We start from the raw sequence: 17,658 nt of genomic DNA, 5'->3' as shown, positions 1-17,658 counted from the left end.
CCAATTTATTTACCGTCAGGACATTTGACAGGTAGATTGGAGGCGTCAGTTTGACGGTCAGGTAAGCGTGGGGATTTCGCGATGTTTCCGAAGGCGGTGTAATCTCTTAGCCAGGTGCTAGTTTCACAAAAAAAGTAACTTGTATCGACCTGGTCGTGGTCATTGTCGTGGTCATCGTCGTGGTCATTGTCGCAGTCATTGTCATGGTCATTGTCGTGGTCATTGTCGTGGTCATTGTCGTGCTCATTGTCGTGGTCACTGTCGTGGTCATTGTCGTGGTCATTGTTGTGGTCATTGCCGTGGTAATTGTCGTGGTCATTGTCATGCTCATTGTCGTGGTCATTGTCGTGGTCATTGTCGTGGTCATTGTCATGGTCATTGTCGTGGTCATTGTCATGGTCACTGTCGTGGTCAATGTCATGGTCATTGTCGCGGTCATTGTCGTGGACATTGTCGTGGTCATTGTGGTCATTGTCATGGTCATTGTCGTGGTCATTGTTATGGTCATTGTCGTGGTCATTGTGGTCACTGTCGTGGTCATTGTTGTGGTCATTGTGGTCACTGTCGTGGTCATTGTCGTGGTCATTGTCATGGTCACTGTCGTGGTCATTGTCATGGTCATTGACGTGGTCATTGTCGTGGTCATTGTGGTCACTGTCGTGGTCATTGTCATGGTCATTGTGGTGGTCACTGTCATGGTCATTGTTCTGGTCACTGTCGTGGTCATTGTCGTGGTCATTGTCGTGGTCATTGTCATGGTCAATGTCGTGGTCATTGTGGTCATTGTCGTGGTCACTGTCGTGGTCATTGTCGTGGTCATTGTCGTGGTCATTGTCATGGTCACCGCCGTGGTCATTGTCGTGATCATTGTCGTGGTCATTGTCGTGGTCATTGTGGTCATTGTCTTGGTCATTGTCTTGGTCATTGTCATGGTCATTGTCGTGGTCATTGTCGTGGTCATTGTCGTGGTCATTGTCGTGGTCATTGTTGTGGTCATTGTCGTGGTCATTGTCATGGTCATTGTCATGGTCATTGTTGTGGTCATGGTCATTGTCATGGTCATTGTCATGGTCATTGTCGTGGTCATTGTCATGGTCATTGTCGTGGTCATTGTCGTGGTCACTGTCGTGGTCATTGTCGTGGTCATTGTCGTGGTCATTGTAAAAGAAAATTTCGGCGATCTGCTATGACTTTGACAGTCGCCGGCAATCGCCTAAAAAATCGGGTAACTGGGAATTACTCCAGCATCTTGTGCCTATCTTCAGTTTAAACTATAATCGGCAGTTCCTTCCCTCACCGTTAATTCTGTTGTTCTTTCAGGTGACTCCATGTTTGGGCTCGCACACATCTGCTACATCTGGATGTTCGGTTTGAGGCCCTTGAACCTGCTGGCGGGCGTTTTCCTGCTGATTATAGGCACCGTCTACCTGCTGTTCCTGAGCAGATGCCTATGGGAGCACCGGCCCATCCAGTGGGCAGCCTACATCTACATCGGTTTGATTGGAACCATGGTGTGGCGTGCCAGTGCTGGGGCACTTTTCACCCGCCAGTGGTCTTGGGTCAAACTGCTTGCCACTGTTGGAGGAATGCTCCTCGTGGTCTCCGATTTCACCTACACCGTGAGTGCCTTCTGCTTCCCAGTGTACCACTCTGGACTGATCGCTGCCACCTACTACGTGGCCCAGATGCTTATCACCATCTCGGCTGTGCACAGCGAGAGTGCAGTTGTCAAGAACAGAAAGTAACGCAAATCCACCATTGTCTCCAACAGTGAAGTGTCGTTCTGCAGCCGTTAAGATACTGGAGGTCAGGAAAGAAAAGCCCGTGTTTATTTTCTCTGTTGCAAAGACGTAAGCCTTATTCTTCCGAAGATAGACGCAAAATGCTGGAGTAACTCAGCGGGACAGGCAGCATCTCCGGAGAGAGGGAATGGGTGACGTTTTGGGTCGAGACCCTTCTTCAGACCCAAAATTACTCCAGCATTTTGTGTCTATCTTCGGTTGAAACCAGCACCTGCAGTTCCTTCCTCCATCCTTATTCATCCTCTCTTGCCGCTGATCTACATTCTGTAAAACAAATATAAATAAATATTTTCCTAAAAGAAATTGTGATGCTCCTTCTTTGTGGCCCGGTTTATATCTCCTCATCTCTTCATGCAAGCCCTGCTGAGCCCAGGAGAACAATAGACCGACCGGGCAAGCTTTCAGAACGATGTAGTATTTATAGCACAGAAGCTGACCAGTTGACTCCAATGGTTAATGCAGGTATTTGTACCTTTGCACCGCTCCCCTCTCTGCAACCCTCCCTGTCAACATGTCCTTGCATTTGATTCTCCCTGAGCCCAGGCAGCTTGCTACATGAACAACAAAGGTAGACACAAAATGCTGGAGTAACTCAGCGGGTCAGGCAGCACTTCTCGGGAGAGAAGGAATGGGTGACGTTTCGGGTCGAGACCCTTCTTCAGACTGATGTCAGGGGAGGGGGCGAGACAAAGATAGGATGTAGTAGGAGACAGGAAGACTAGTGGGAGAACTGGGAAGGGGGAGGGGAAAGAAAGGGACAGAGGAACCTTCTGAAGTTGGAGGTCAATGTTCATACGGCACGGTAGCGCAGCGGTAGAGTTGCTGCTTTACAGCGAATGCAGCGCCGGAGACTCAGGTTCGATCCTGACTACGGGTGCTGCACTGTAAGGAGTTTGTACGTTCTCCCCGTGACCTGCGTGGGTTTTCTCCGAGATCTTCGGTTTCCTCCCACACTCCAAAGACGTACAGGTATGTAGGTTAATTGGCTGGGTAAATGTAAAAAATTGTCCCTAGTGGGTGTAGGATAGTGTTAATGTGCGGGGATCGCTGGGCGGCACGGACTTGGTGGGCCGAAAAGGCCTGTTTCCGGCTGTATATATATGATATGATATGATATACCGCTGGGCTGTAAGCTGCCCAAGCGAAATATGAGATGCTGTTCCTCCAATTTGCGCTGGACTTACTAAGACATCTTTGATTTAAATCAGCAACTGCAGTTCTTTCCTACACATTCTATGCTCAGTTCCCTAACTGATGAAGGGCAAGTGCTTCACACAGAGGGTGGTGGGGTATATGGAGATGAGGTAGAATCTCTGATTGCTGGTCGACACTAACGGGAGCATTTTTCATTTCATTTGGAGCAGACCAAATGTGTGGGAAGGAACTGCAGATGCTGGTTTAAACCGAAGGTAGACACACAAATGCTGGAGTAACTCAGCGGGTCAGGCAGCATCTCTGGAGAAAAAGAATGGGTGACGTTTCGGTCGAGACCCTTTATCATTGTTACTTTTTTGCACATCTTTCATTTATTTGTTCAATATCTCTCTGCACCATCGTCGATATCTCTCATTTCCCTTTTCCCGTGACTTTCAGTCTGAAGAAGTGGTCTCGTCTCGAAACGTCACCCATTCCCTCTCTCCAGAGATGCTGCCTGACCCGCTCAAGCTATGAGGCAGCAGCTCTCCCATCTGCACCACCGTGCCCCAGTTTGGAACGCATTGGCTGGGAAGGTCGACACAAAATGCTGGGATAACTCAGCGGGACAGGCAGCATCTCAGGAGAGAAGGAATGGGTGACGTTTTGGGTCGAGACCCTTCTTCAGACTGAAAGTCACGGGAAAGGGAAATGAGAGATATCGACGATGGTGTAGAGAGATATTGATCAAATAAATGCAAGATATGCAAAAAAGTGACAATGATAAAGGGTCTCGACCGAAACGTCACCCATTCCTTCTCTCCAGAGATGCTGCCTGTCCCACTGAAAGGTGCCTGGAAAGGTGGTTGAAATCTCTCAAGATTTAAGAATCATCTGGATGTGCATTTAGATATCCAAGGCATAAAAGGCCATGAACAGAGTACTAGTGTAGATAGATTTATTCACAAAATGCTGGAGTAACTCAGCAGGTCAGGCAGCATCTCGGGAGAGAAGGAATGGGTGACGTTTCGGGTCGAGACCCTTCTTCAGACTGATGTCGGGGGTGGGACAAAGGAAGGATATAGGTGGAGACAGGAAGATAGAGGGAGATCTGGGAAGGGGGAGGGGAAGGGAGGGACAGAGGAGCTATCTGAAGTTGTAGATAGGTTTATAATGGTTGGGATGGACATGGTGGGCTGAAGGGCCTGTTCCTGTGCTACATAACTCCATGAGAACGGCCCTGGCTCAATGACAAAGGTTAATGCACTGATTATTTTAACTCACAAAATGCTGGAGTAACTCAGCAGGTCAGGCAGCATCTCAGGAGAGAAGGAATGGGTGACGTTTCGGGTCGAGAACCTTCTTCAGACTGATGTCCATTATTATTTTAACTTGTGTATTTAGTTTGAAATTCTAAGCCACTGTTCTAAGGAAATGATGATTGTCTCTCTGAGATTTTTACCACAAATAAAAATCACTTAGCTGCATGGTAGCACAGCGGTAGAGTTGCGGCCTTACAGCACCAGAAACCCGGGTTCGATCCTGACTAAGGGTGCTGTCTGTACGGAGTTTGTACGTTCTCCCCATGACTGCGTGGGTTTTCTCCGGGTGCTCCGGTTTCCTCTCACACTCCAAAGGCGTACAGGTTTGCTGGTCAAATGGCTTCAAAACGGATAATTTAAGAATTGTAAATTGTCCCTGGTGTGTAGGATGGTGTGTAGGATGGTGTGTAGGATGGTGTGTAGGATAGTGCTGGTAAATGGGCTTATCGCTGGTCGGTGCGGACTTGTTCGGCCTAAGGACCTGTATCTCTGTATCTCTAAACTAAATTTCACACCAGAGTGGAACAATTAGTTTAGTTTAGTTTAGAGGCACAGCGCAGAAACAGGCCCTTCGGCCCATCGGGTCCGCGCCGACCAGCGATCCCCACACATTAACACTATCCTACACACACTAGGGACAATTTTTACAATTACCAATCCAATGAACCTAGTGTAAGAAAATAACTGCAGATGCTGGTACAAATCGAAGGTCTATATAAGCCAATTAACCTGCATACCTGTACGTCTTGGGAGTGTGGGAGGAAACCAAAGATTTCCCAAGCAGGTCACGGGGAGAACGTACAAACTCCGTACAGACAGCACCCGTAGTTGGGATCGAACCCGGGTCTCCGGCGCTGCGTTCGCTGTAAGGCAGCAGCTCTACCGCTGCTCCACCGTGCCGCTCTGAATTCATGCCCAATTTCACCCCCCCCCCCCCCCGATGTTCTTGTGGATTTGTCAACAAACGTCAGTGGGAATGGAAGAAGACTGAGAATTTCACCCAACGTATCACCTCTCCTGCCCGGATCTTGCACCTTCCGTGAAGTTAGTTATGTTATAAAGCATGGAGTCATGGTGGCGCAGCGGTAGACAATAGACAATAGACAATAGGTGCAGGAGGAGGCCATTCGGCCCTTCGAGCCAGCACCGCCATTCAATATGATCATGGCTGATCATTCTCAATCAGTACCCCGTTCCTGCCTTCTCTCCATACCCCTCACTCCGCTATCCTTAAGAGCTCTATCCAGCTCTCTCTTGAAAGCATCCAACGAACTGGCCTCCACTGCCTTCTGAGGCAGAGAATTCCACACCTTCACCACTCTCTGCCTGAAAAGGTTCTTCCTCATCTCCGTTCTAAATGGCCTACCCCTTATTCTTAAACTGTGGCCACTTGTTCTGGACTCCCCCAACATTGGGAACATGTTTCCTGCCTCTAATGTGTCCAATCCCCTAATTATCTTATATGTTTCAATAAGATCCCCCCTCATCCTTCTAAATTCCAGTGTATACAAGCCTAATTGCTCCAGCCTTTCAACATACGACAGTCCCGCCATTCCGGGAATCAACCTAGTGAACCTACGCTGCACGCCCTCAATTGCAAGAATATCCTTCCTCAAATTTGGAGACCAAAACTGCACACAGTACTCCAGGTGCGGTCTCACCAGGGCCCGGTACAACTGTAGAAGGACCTCTCTGCTCCTACACTCAACTCCTCTTGTTACGAAGGCCAACATTCCATTGGCTTTCTTCACTGCCTGCTGTACCTGCATGCTTCCTTTCAGTGACTGATGCACTAGGACACCCAGATCTCATTGAACATCCCCTCTTCCTAACTTGACACCATTCAGATAATAATCTGCCTTTCTATTCTTACTTCCAAAGTGAATAACCTCACACTTATCTACATTAAACTGCATCTGCCATGTATCCGCCCACTCACACAACCTGTCCAAGTCACCCTGCAGCCTTATTGCATCTTCCTCACAATTCACACTACGGAGATGAGGAAGAACTTTTTCAGTCAGAGAGTGGTGAAGGTGTGGAATTCTCTGCCTCAGAAGGCAGTGGAGGCCAGTTCGTTGGATGCTTTCAAGAGAGAGCTGGATAGAGCTCTTAAGGATAGCGGAGTGAGGGGTATGGGGAGAAGGCAGGAACGGGGTACTGATTGAGAGTGATCAGCCATGATCGCATTGAATGGCAGTGCTGGCTCGAAGGGCTGAATGGCCTACTCCTGCACCTATTGTCTATTGTCTATTGTTTACTGCTGCTGTTATTCTGCTGCAAGTAAGGATGTCATTGTTCATTTGTCGGTAAATATATCAATGAAACTCTGTTGGAAAAACCTGTTAATTCTGAAGAAGGGTCTCGACCTGGAATGTCCCCTATACCTTCTCTCCAGAGACACTGCCTGTCTCGCTGAGTTAAGGGCCGGTCCCACTTAGGCGATTTTAAGGCGACTGCCGGTGACTAGGCTGTGGCTGAACGTTTGCCGGGGTGTCGCGGGCACGATCGTGAGGAGTCTTCAACAAATCGTAGCGGAGCTCGGCACGTCGCGGAAATATTTACCTGCTAGAAATTTCTCGGCGACAGCTGGCTTGTGGCCAGGTATCGTAGCTTATCGCGGGCGCTGTCTGTCGCACGCTGTCCCCAGCTTTGCTAGCTTGTCGCAGATGCATTTAGAAGCACGTGATATTAAATTAAGAAAAGGCATTTGAAGATACCAGAAGATAGTTTTGTTTGACCAATTTATTTACCGTCAGGACATTTGACAGGTAGATTGGAGGCGTCAGTTTGACGGTCAGGTAAGCGTGGGGATTTCGCGATGTTTCCGAAGGCGGTGTAATCTCTTAGCCAGGTGCTAGTTTCACAAAAAAAGTAACTTGTATCGACCTGGTCGTGGTCATTGTCGTGGTCATCGTCGTGGTCATTGTCGCAGTCATTGTCATGGTCATTGTCGTGGTCATTGTCGTGGTCATTGTCGTGCTCATTGTCGTGGTCACTGTCGTGGTCATTGTCGTGGTCATTGTTGTGGTCATTGCCGTGGTAATTGTCGTGGTCATTGTCATGCTCATTGTCGTGGTCATTGTCGTGGTCATTGTCGTGGTCATTGTCATGGTCATTGTCGTGGTCATTGTCATGGTCACTGTCGTGGTCAATGTCATGGTCATTGTCGCGGTCATTGTCGTGGACATTGTCGTGGTCATTGTGGTCATTGTCATGGTCATTGTCGTGGTCATTGTTATGGTCATTGTCGTGGTCATTGTGGTCACTGTCGTGGTCATTGTTGTGGTCATTGTGGTCACTGTCGTGGTCATTGTCGTGGTCATTGTCATGGTCACTGTCGTGGTCATTGTCATGGTCATTGACGTGGTCATTGTCGTGGTCATTGTGGTCACTGTCGTGGTCATTGTCATGGTCATTGTGGTGGTCACTGTCATGGTCATTGTTCTGGTCACTGTCGTGGTCATTGTCGTGGTCATTGTCGTGGTCATTGTCATGGTCAATGTCGTGGTCATTGTGGTCATTGTCGTGGTCACTGTCGTGGTCATTGTCGTGGTCATTGTCGTGGTCATTGTCATGGTCACCGCCGTGGTCATTGTCGTGATCATTGTCGTGGTCATTGTCGTGGTCATTGTGGTCATTGTCTTGGTCATTGTCTTGGTCATTGTCATGGTCATTGTTGTGGTCATTGACGTGGTCATTGTCGTGGTCATTGTCGTGGTCATTGTTGTGGTCATTGTCGTGGTCATTGTCATGGTCATTGTCATGGTCATTGTTGTGGTCATGGTCATTGTCATGGTCATTGTCATGGTCATTGTCGTGGTCATTGTCATGGTCATTGTCGTGGTCATTGTCGTGGTCACTGTCGTGGTCATTGTCGTGGTCATTGTCGTGGTCATTGTAAAAGAAAATTTCGGCGATCTGCTATGACTTTGACAGTCGCCGGCAATCGCCTAAAAAATCGGGTAACTGGGAATTACTCCAGCATCTTGTGCCTATCTTCAGTTTAAACTATAATCGGCAGTTCCTTCCCTCACCGTTAATTCTGTTGTTCTTTCAGGTGACTCCATGTTTGGGCTCGCACACATCTGCTACATCTGGATGTTCGGTTTGAGGCCCTTGAACCTGCTGGCGGGCGTTTTCCTGCTGATTATAGGCACCGTCTACCTGCTGTTCCTGAGCAGATGCCTATGGGAGCACCGGCCCATCCAGTGGGCAGCCTACATCTACATCGGTTTGATTGGAACCATGGTGTGGCGTGCCAGTGTTGGGGCACTTTTCACCCGCCAGTGGTCTTGGGTCAAACTGCTTGCCACTGTTGGAGGAATGCTCCTCGTGGTCTCCGATTTCACCTACACCGTGAGTGCCTTCTGCTTCCCAGTGTACCACTCTGGACTGATCGCTGCCACCTACTACGTGGCCCAGATGCTTATCACCATCTCGGCTGTGCACAGCGAGAGTGCAGTTGTCAAGAACAGAAAGTAACGCAAATCCACCATTGTCTCCAACAGTGAAGTGTCGTTCTGCAGCCGTTAAGATACTGGAGGTCAGGAAAGAAAAGCCCGTGTTTATTTTCTCTGTTGCAAAGACGTAAGCCTTATTCTTCCGAAGATAGACACAAAATGCTGGAGTAACTCAGCGGGACAGGCAGCATCTCCGGAGAGAGGGAATGGGTGACGTTTTGGGTCGAGACCCTTCTTCAGACCCAAAATTACTCCAGCATTTTGTGTCTATCTTCGGTTGAAACCAGCACCTGCAGTTCCTTCCTCCATCCTTATTCATCCTCTCTTGCCGCTGATCTACATTCTGTAAAACAAATATAAATAAATATTTTCCTAAAAGAAATTGTGATGCTCCTTCTTTGTGGCCCGGTTTATATCTCCTCATCTCTTCATGCAAGCCCTGCTGAGCCCAGGAGAACAATAGACCGACCGGGCAAGCTTTCAGAACGATGTAGTATTTATAGCACAGAAGCTGACCAGTTGACTCCAATGGTTAATGCAGGTATTTGTACCTTTGCACCGCTCCCCTCTCTGCAACCCTCCCTGTCAACATGTCCTTGCATTTGATTCTCCCTGAGCCCAGGCAGCTTGCTACATGAACAACAAAGGTAGACACAAAATGCTGGAGTAACTCAGCGGGTCAGGCAGCACTTCTCGGGAGAGAAGGAATGGGTGACGTTTCGGGTCGAGACCCTTCTTCAGACTGATGTCAGGGGAGGGGGCGAGACAAAGATAGGATGTAGTAGGAGACAGGAAGACTAGTGGGAGAACTGGGAAGGGGGAGGGGAAAGAAAGGGACAGAGGAACCTTCTGAAGTTGGAGGTCAATGTTCATACGGCACGGTAGCGCAGCGGTAGAGTTGCTGCTTTACAGCGAATGCAGCGCCGGAGACTCAGGTTCGATCCTGACTACGGGTGCTGCACTGTAAGGAGTTTGTACGTTCTCCCCGTGACCTGCGTGGGTTTTCTCCGAGATCTTCGGTTTCCTCCCACACTCCAAAGACGTACAGGTATGTAGGTTAATTGGCTGGGTAAATGTAAAAATTGTCCCTAGTGGGTGTAGGGTAGTGTTAATGTGCGGGGATCGCTGGGCGGCACGGACTTGGTGGGCCGAAAAGGCCTGTTTCCGGCTGTATATATATGATATGATATGATATGATATACCGCTGGGCTGTAAGCTGCCCAAGCGAAATATGAGATGCTGTTCCTCCAATTTGCGCTGGACTTACTAAGACATCTTTGATTTAAATCAGCAACTGCAGTTCTTTCCTACACATTCTATGCTCAGTTCCCTAACTGATGAAGGGCAAGTGCTTCACACAGAGGGTGGTGGGGTATATGGAGATGAGGTAGAATCTCTGATTGCTGGTCGACACTAACGGGAGCATTTTTCATTTCATTTGGAGCAGACCAAATGTGTGGGAAGGAACTGCAGATGCTGGTTTAAACCGAAGGTAGACACACAAATGCTGGAGTAACTCAGCGGGTCAGGCAGCATCTCTGGAGAAAAAGAATGGGTGACGTTTCGGTCGAGACCCTTTATCATTGTTACTTTTTTACACATCTTTCATTTATTTGTTCAATATCTCTCTGCACCATCGTCGATATCTCTCATTTCCCTTTTCCCGTGACTTTCAGTCTGAAGAAGTGGTCTCGTCTCGAAACGTCACCCATTCCCTCTCTCCAGAGATGCTGCCTGACCCGCTCAAGCTATGAGGCAGCAGCTCTCCCATCTGCACCACCGTGCCCCAGTTTGGAACGCATTGGCTGGGAAGGTCGACACAAAATGCTGGGATAACTCAGCGGGACAGGCAGCATCTCAGGAGAGAAGGAATGGGTGACGTTTTGGGTCGAGACCCTTCTTCAGACTGAAAGTCACGGGAAAGGGAAATGAGAGATATCGACGATGGTGTAGAGAGATATTGATCAAATAAATGCAAGATATGCAAAAAAGTGACAATGATAAAGGGTCTCGACCGAAACGTCACCCATTCCTTCTCTCCAGAGATGCTGCCTGTCCCACTGAAAGGTGCCTGGAAAGGTGGTTGAAATCTCTCAAGATTTAAGAATCATCTGGATGTGCATTTAGATATCCAAGGCATAAAAGGCCATGAACAGAGTACTAGTGTAGATAGATTTATTCACAAAATGCTGGAGTAACTCAGCAGGTCAGGCAGCATCTCGGGAGAGAAGGAATGGGTGACGTTTCGGGTCGAGACCCTTCTTCAGACTGATGTCGGGGGTGGGACAAAGGAAGGATATAGGTGGAGACAGGAAGATAGAGGGAGATCTGGGAAGGGGGAGGGGAAGGGAGGGACAGAGGAGCTATCTGAAGTTGTAGATAGGTTTATAATGGTTGGGATGGACATGGTGGGCTGAAGGGCCTGTTCCTGTGCTACATAACTCCATGAGAACGGCCCTGGCTCAATGACAAAGGTTAATGCACTGATTATTTTAACTCACAAAATGCTGGAGTAACTCAGCAGGTCAGGCAGCATCTCAGGAGAGAAGGAATGGGTGACGTTTCGGGTCGAGAACCTTCTTCAGACTGATGTCCATTATTATTTTAACTTGTGTATTTAGTTTGAAATTCTAAGCCACTGTTCTAAGGAAATGATGATTGTCTCTCTGAGATTTTTACCACAAATAAAAATCACTTAGCTGCATGGTAGCACAGCGGTAGAGTTGCGGCCTTACAGCACCAGAAACCCGGGTTCGATCCTGACTAAGGGTGCTGTCTGTACGGAGTTTGTACGTTCTCCCCATGACTGCGTGGGTTTTCTCCGGGTGCTCCGGTTTCCTCTCACACTCCAAAGGCGTACAGGTTTGATGGTCAAATGGCTTCAAAACGGATAATTTAAGAATTGTAAATTGTCCCTGGTGTGTAGGATGGTGTGTAGGATGGTGTGTAGGATGATGTGTAGGATGGTGTGTAGGATGGTGTGTAGGATGGTGTGTAGGATGGTGTGTAGGATGGTGTGTAGGATGGTGTGTAGGATGATGTGTAGGATGGTGTGTAGGATGGTGTGTAGGATGGTGTGTAGGATGGTGTGTAGGATGGTGTGTAGGATGGTGTGTAGGATGGTGTGTAGGATGGTGTGTAGGATGATGTGTAGGATGGTGTGTAGGATGGTGTGTAGGATGGTGTGTAGGATGGTGTGTAGGATGGTGTGTAGGATGGTGTGTAGGATGGTGTGTAGGATGGTGTGTAGGATGGTGTGTAGGATGGTGTGTAGGATGGTGTGTAGGATGGTGTGTAGGATGGTGTGTAGGATGGTGTGTAGGATAGTGCTGGTAAATGGGCTTATCGCTGGTCGGTGCGGACTTGTTCGGCCTAAGGACCTGTATCTCTGTATCTCTAAACTAAATTTCACACCAGAGTGGAACAATTAGTTTAGTTTAGTTTAGAGGCACAGCGCAGAAACAGGCCCTTCGGCCCATCGGGTCCGCGCCGACCAGCGATCCCCACACATTAACACTATCCTACACACACTAGGGACAATTTTTACAATTACCAAGCCAATGAACCTAGTGTAAGAAAATAACTGCAGATGCTGGTACAAATCGAAGGTCTATATAAGCCAATTAACCTGCATACCTGTACGTCTTGGGAGTGTGGGAGGAAACCAAAGATTTCCCAAGCAGGTCACGGGGAGAACGTACAAACTCCGTACAGACAGCACCCGTAGTTGGGATCGAACCCGGGTCTCCGGCGCTGCGTTCGCTGTAAGGCAGCAGCTCTACCGCTGCTCCACCGTGCCGCTCTGAATTCATGCCCAATTTCACCCCCCCCCGATGTTCTTGTGGATTTGTCAACAAACGTCAGTGGGAATGGAAGAAGACTGAGAATTTCACCCAAAGTATCACCTCTCCTGCCCGGATCTTGCACCTTCCGTGAAGTTAGTTATGTTATAAAGCATGGAGTCATGGTGGCGCAGCGGTAGACAATAGACAATAGACAATAGACAATAGGTGCAGGAGGAGGCCATTCAGCCCTTCGAGCCAGCACCGCCATTCAATGTGATCATGGCTGATCATTCTCAATCAGTACCCCGTTCCTGCCCTCTCCCCATACCCCCTGACTCCGCTATCCTTAAGAGCTCCATCTAGCTCTCTCTTGAATGCATTCAGAGACTTGGCCTCCACTGCCTTCTGAGGCAGAGAATTCCACAGATTCACAACTCTCTGAGTGAAAAAGTTTTTCCTCATCTTCGTTCTAAATGGCATATCCCTTATTCTTAAACTGTGACCCCTGGTTCTGGACTCCCCCAACATTGGGAACATGTTTCTTGCCTCTAACGTGTCCAACCCCTTAATAATCTTATATGTTTCGATAAGATCCCCTCTCATCCTACTAAATTCCAGTGTATACAAGTCTAGCCGCTCCAGTCTTTCAACATACGACAGTCCCGCCATTCCGGGAATTAACCTAGTAAACCTACGCTGCACACCCTCAATAGCAAGAATATCCTTCCTCAAATTTGGAGACCACACAGTACTCCAGGTGCGGTCTCACTAGGGCCCTGTACAACTGCAGAAGGACCTCTTTGCTGCTATACTCAACTCCTCTTGTTATGAAGGCCAACATTCCATTGGCTTTCTTCACTGCCTGCTGTACCTGCATACTTCCTTTCAGTGACTGATGCACTAGGACACCCAGATCTCGTTGTACGTCCCTTTTTCCTAACTTGAAACCATTCAGATAATAATCTGCCTTCTTATTCTTACCACCAATGTGGATAACCTCACACTTATCCACATTAAACTGCATCTGCCATGCACCTTTATAAACTCCACTGGCTCCCCATCCCCCAGAGAATCCAGTACAAAATCCTCCTCATAACCTACAAAGCCCTCCATAACCTGGCCCCATCCTACCTGACCGACCTCCTCCACAGGCACACTCCCACCTGCACCCTCCACTCTGCTGCTGCCAATCTCCTATCCCCCCACATCCGGACCAAACTCAGATCCTGGGGGACAGGGCTTTCTCCATCGCTGCTCCCACCCTATGGAACTCACTACCCCAAACCGTTAGAGACTCCTCCACACTCACCACATTCAAAACATCGCTGAAGTCTCACCTGTTCAGTACTCCCTTCAACCACTGAAGGTCACCTCACCTTCTGTCTCCTTTCTCTGTTCGTTTATTTATTTACTTATTTATCTATTTATTCATTTCCCTATGTTCTCTAAATCTCTGTAAAGCGTCTTTGAGTATATGAAAAGCGCTATATAAATAAAATACATTATTATTATTATCTGCCCACTCACACAACCTGTCCAAGTCACCCTGCAACCTCATAGCATCTTCCTCACAGCTCACACTACCACCCAGCTTTGTATCATCTGCAAATTTGCTAATGTTACTTTTAATCCCTTCATCCAAGTCATTAATGTATATTGTAAATAGCTGCGGTCCCAGCACCGAACCTTGCGGTACCCCACTAGTTACTGCCTGCCATTCTGAAAGGGACCCATTTATCCCCACTCTTTCCTTTCTGTCTGTCAACCAATTTTCTATCCATGTCAGTACCCTACCCCCAATACCATGTGCTCTAATTTTGCCCACTAATCTCCTATGTGGGACCTTGTCGAAGGCTTTCTGAAAGTCGAGGTACACCACATCCACCGGCTCTCCCCTATCAATTTTCCTAGTTACATCCTCAAAAAATTCCAGTAGATTAGTCAAGCATGATTTCCCCTTCGTAAATCAATGCTGGCTCGGAACAATCCTGTTACTGCTATCCAAATGCAGTAGACTTGAGGCCAAGTCTCTGAATGCATTCAAGAGAGAGCTAGATGGAGCTCTTAAGGATAGCGGAGTCAGGGGATATGGGGAGAAGGCAGGAATGGGGTACTGATTGAGAATGATCAGCCATGATCACAGACTTGGCCTGTATCTCTAAACTAAACTAAACTAAGCACAAGGTCCTGGAGTTAGGGTTGCCAACTTCCTCACTCCCAAATACGGGACAAGGTGACGTCACCCTTTGCCCCTTCTTTGGGAGTGAGGAAGTTGGCAACCCTACTAATACGGGACAAGGGCGGTCCTGTACGGGACAAACCAATGTAGCCCAAAATACGGGATGTCCCGGCTAATACGGGACAGTTGGCAACCCTAGTCTGGAGTAACTCAGTGGGTCAGACAGCACTGGTTCTCAGAACAGTCTGAGGAAGGGTTCTGACTGAAACATCATCTGTGTGTATTTCGTCCACAGGTGCTGCCTGACCTGCTGTGTTCCTCTGGCTCATTGTGCTTTGTATTAACTACTTGTAATGCTTGCAACCTGTGTACAACCAGGAATCTCCAACCTATAAGTCATTAGATTCAGAATTTCTAAATTCACAGCACATTGGGCTTTGAAAGAGGTGCCTCTTAGACTTTTGTTCAGACTTCGTGGACAGTTTTAATCAAATGTCTTCATGCAATGAGTGTGAATGGTAAAACAGTGGTTAAATGACTGGACTAGCAATCCAGGAGTCAGAATCCAATGGGTTTGGTTCAAATGGAATAGCGCTGCCCGGAGGCCGCTGCCTCACAGCGCCGGGGATCCAAGTCAAGTCAAGTCAAGTCAAATTTATTTGTCACATACACATACTCGATGTGCAGTGAAATGAAAGTGGCAATGCCTGCGGGTTGTGCACAAAAATAATTACAGTTACAGCATATAAATAAAGTTAATAAGTTACTAAACATAGCACAAAAAGTGTCGACAAAAATTTAGTCTCTGGGGTCCAGGTTCAATCCTCACCTTGGCAGCTGACTGCGTGGAGTTTGCACGTTCTCACCGTGACCCTTTGGGGTTTCCACCGGTTTCTTCCCACGTCAATGAATCGTGCGGGTTTGTAAGTTAGTTGGCCCTCTTTAAAATCGCCCCTAAGTCTGCAGGGAGTGGATGCGAAGTTGTGATAATGTGAAACGGATGGTCGATGCTGACACAAAGTGCTGCTGTAACTCAGCGGGTCGGACAGCGTCTCTGGAGAGAAGGAATGGGTGATGTTTCGGGTCGAAATGCTGGAAAGTGGAATTCTCTGCCTCAGAAGGCAGTGGAGGCCAATTCTCTGAATGCATTCAAGAGAGAGCTAGATAGAGCTCTTAAGGATAGCGAGGTCAGGGGGTATGGGGAGAAGGCAGGAACGGGGTACTGATTGAGAATGATCAGCCATGATCACATTGAATGGCGGTGCTGGCTCAAAGGGCCGAATGGCCTCCTCCTGCACCTATTGTCTATTGTCGAGACCCTTCTTCAGACAGGTGGGTTTGCATGGACTCGACGGGCCGAAGGGGGCTTTATCTCACGATCAGTCAAAACTAAAATCTCGCCACACCTCACTCCAGGCCCATATAAGCCGACAGACTGAGTCAACCTAGATTCTCCTCATTATAAAATACTCTACAGGCTACCTGCATCTCCGGTGCCAATAGACAATAGACAACAGGTGCAGGAGGAGGCCATTCGGCCCTTCGAGCCAGCACCACCATTCAATGTGATCATGGCTGATCATTCTCAATCAGTACCCCATTCCTGCCTTCTCCCCATACCCCCTGACTCCACTATCCTTAAGAGCTCTATCTAGTTCTCTCTTGAATGCATTCAGAGAATTGGCCTCCACTGCCTTCTGAGGCAGAGAATTCCACAGATTCACAACTCTCTGACTGAAAAGGTTTTTCCTCATCTCAGTTCTAAATGGGAACATTGGGAACATGTTTCCTGCAGCGCGGGTGGGGGATTTAGCTGCAGTCAGTTATATTACATCTGGAATTATAATCGTACAGCGGCAGTGAGTGTCAAACGAGTGACTGACTCTAAGTTTAGTTTAGTTTAAAGATACAAGCGCGGAAACAGGCCCTTCGGCCCACTGAGTCCGTGCCTGCTGGCGATTATAATCCCCACACACTAACACCACCCTCCACACACATTACGGACGATTTATACCGAAGCCAATTAACCTACAAACCTGTACGTCTTTGGAGTGTGGGAGGAAACCGAAGATCTCGGAGAAAACCCGCGCAGGTCACGGGAAGAACATACAAACTCCGTACAGACAGCGCCCGAGGTTGGGATCGAACCCGGGTCTCTGGCGCTGTGAGGCGGCGACTCTACCGCTGCGCCACCATGCCGGCCTAGATTCTGACAGGCAGCCTCCACATGACAGCAGATCCCAAGCAAAGCGGTCGACTCAATAGCCAATAGGTGCAGGAGGAGGCCATTCGGCCCTTCGAGCCAGCACCGCCATTCAATGTGATCATGGCTGATCATTCTCAATCAGGACTCCAACTGCCCTTTTCAGCATCCCAGCAAAACCACCATTCCAGGGGCTATTTAGGGTGGGCGACAAATATTGACCCCTCCACCACAACTGACATCCCATAAATTAGTTATAATGAGTTTTAATAATACACCCCATTGCTTAAGAGAGAGCTGGATAGAGCTCTTAAGGATAGCGGAGTCAGGGGGTATGGGGAGAAGGCAGGAACGGGGTACTGATTGAGAATGATCAGCCATGATCACATTGAATGGCGGTGCTGGCTCGAAGGGCCGAATGGCCTCCTCCTGCACCTATTGTCTTTTGTCTATTATCATATAACATATAACAATTGCTTAACTTCATCATATATCATAGAACTTCATCATATAACATAAGCGGTGGAGTTGCTGTCTTACAGCGCCAGAAACCCGGGTTTGATCCCGTCTGTACGGAGTTTGTACGTTCTCCCCGTGACCTGCGTGGGTTTTCTCCGGGCGCCCCGGTTTCCTCCCACACTCCAAAGACATGCAGGTTTGCAGGTTGATTCGCTTCGGTAAGATTGTAAAATTGTCCCCAGTGTGTGTGTGTGTGTGTGGCAGTGCTGGTACACGGGGTGATTGGTCTCCGGTCGGTGCGGTCTCGGTGG

Source organism: Rhinoraja longicauda, chromosome 36 (genome assembly GCF_053455715.1).
Source record: "Rhinoraja longicauda isolate Sanriku21f chromosome 36, sRhiLon1.1, whole genome shotgun sequence".
Classification (NCBI taxonomy): domain Eukaryota; kingdom Metazoa; phylum Chordata; class Chondrichthyes; order Rajiformes; family Arhynchobatidae; genus Rhinoraja; species Rhinoraja longicauda.
Note: the sequence above shows the minus strand (reverse complement) of the source record.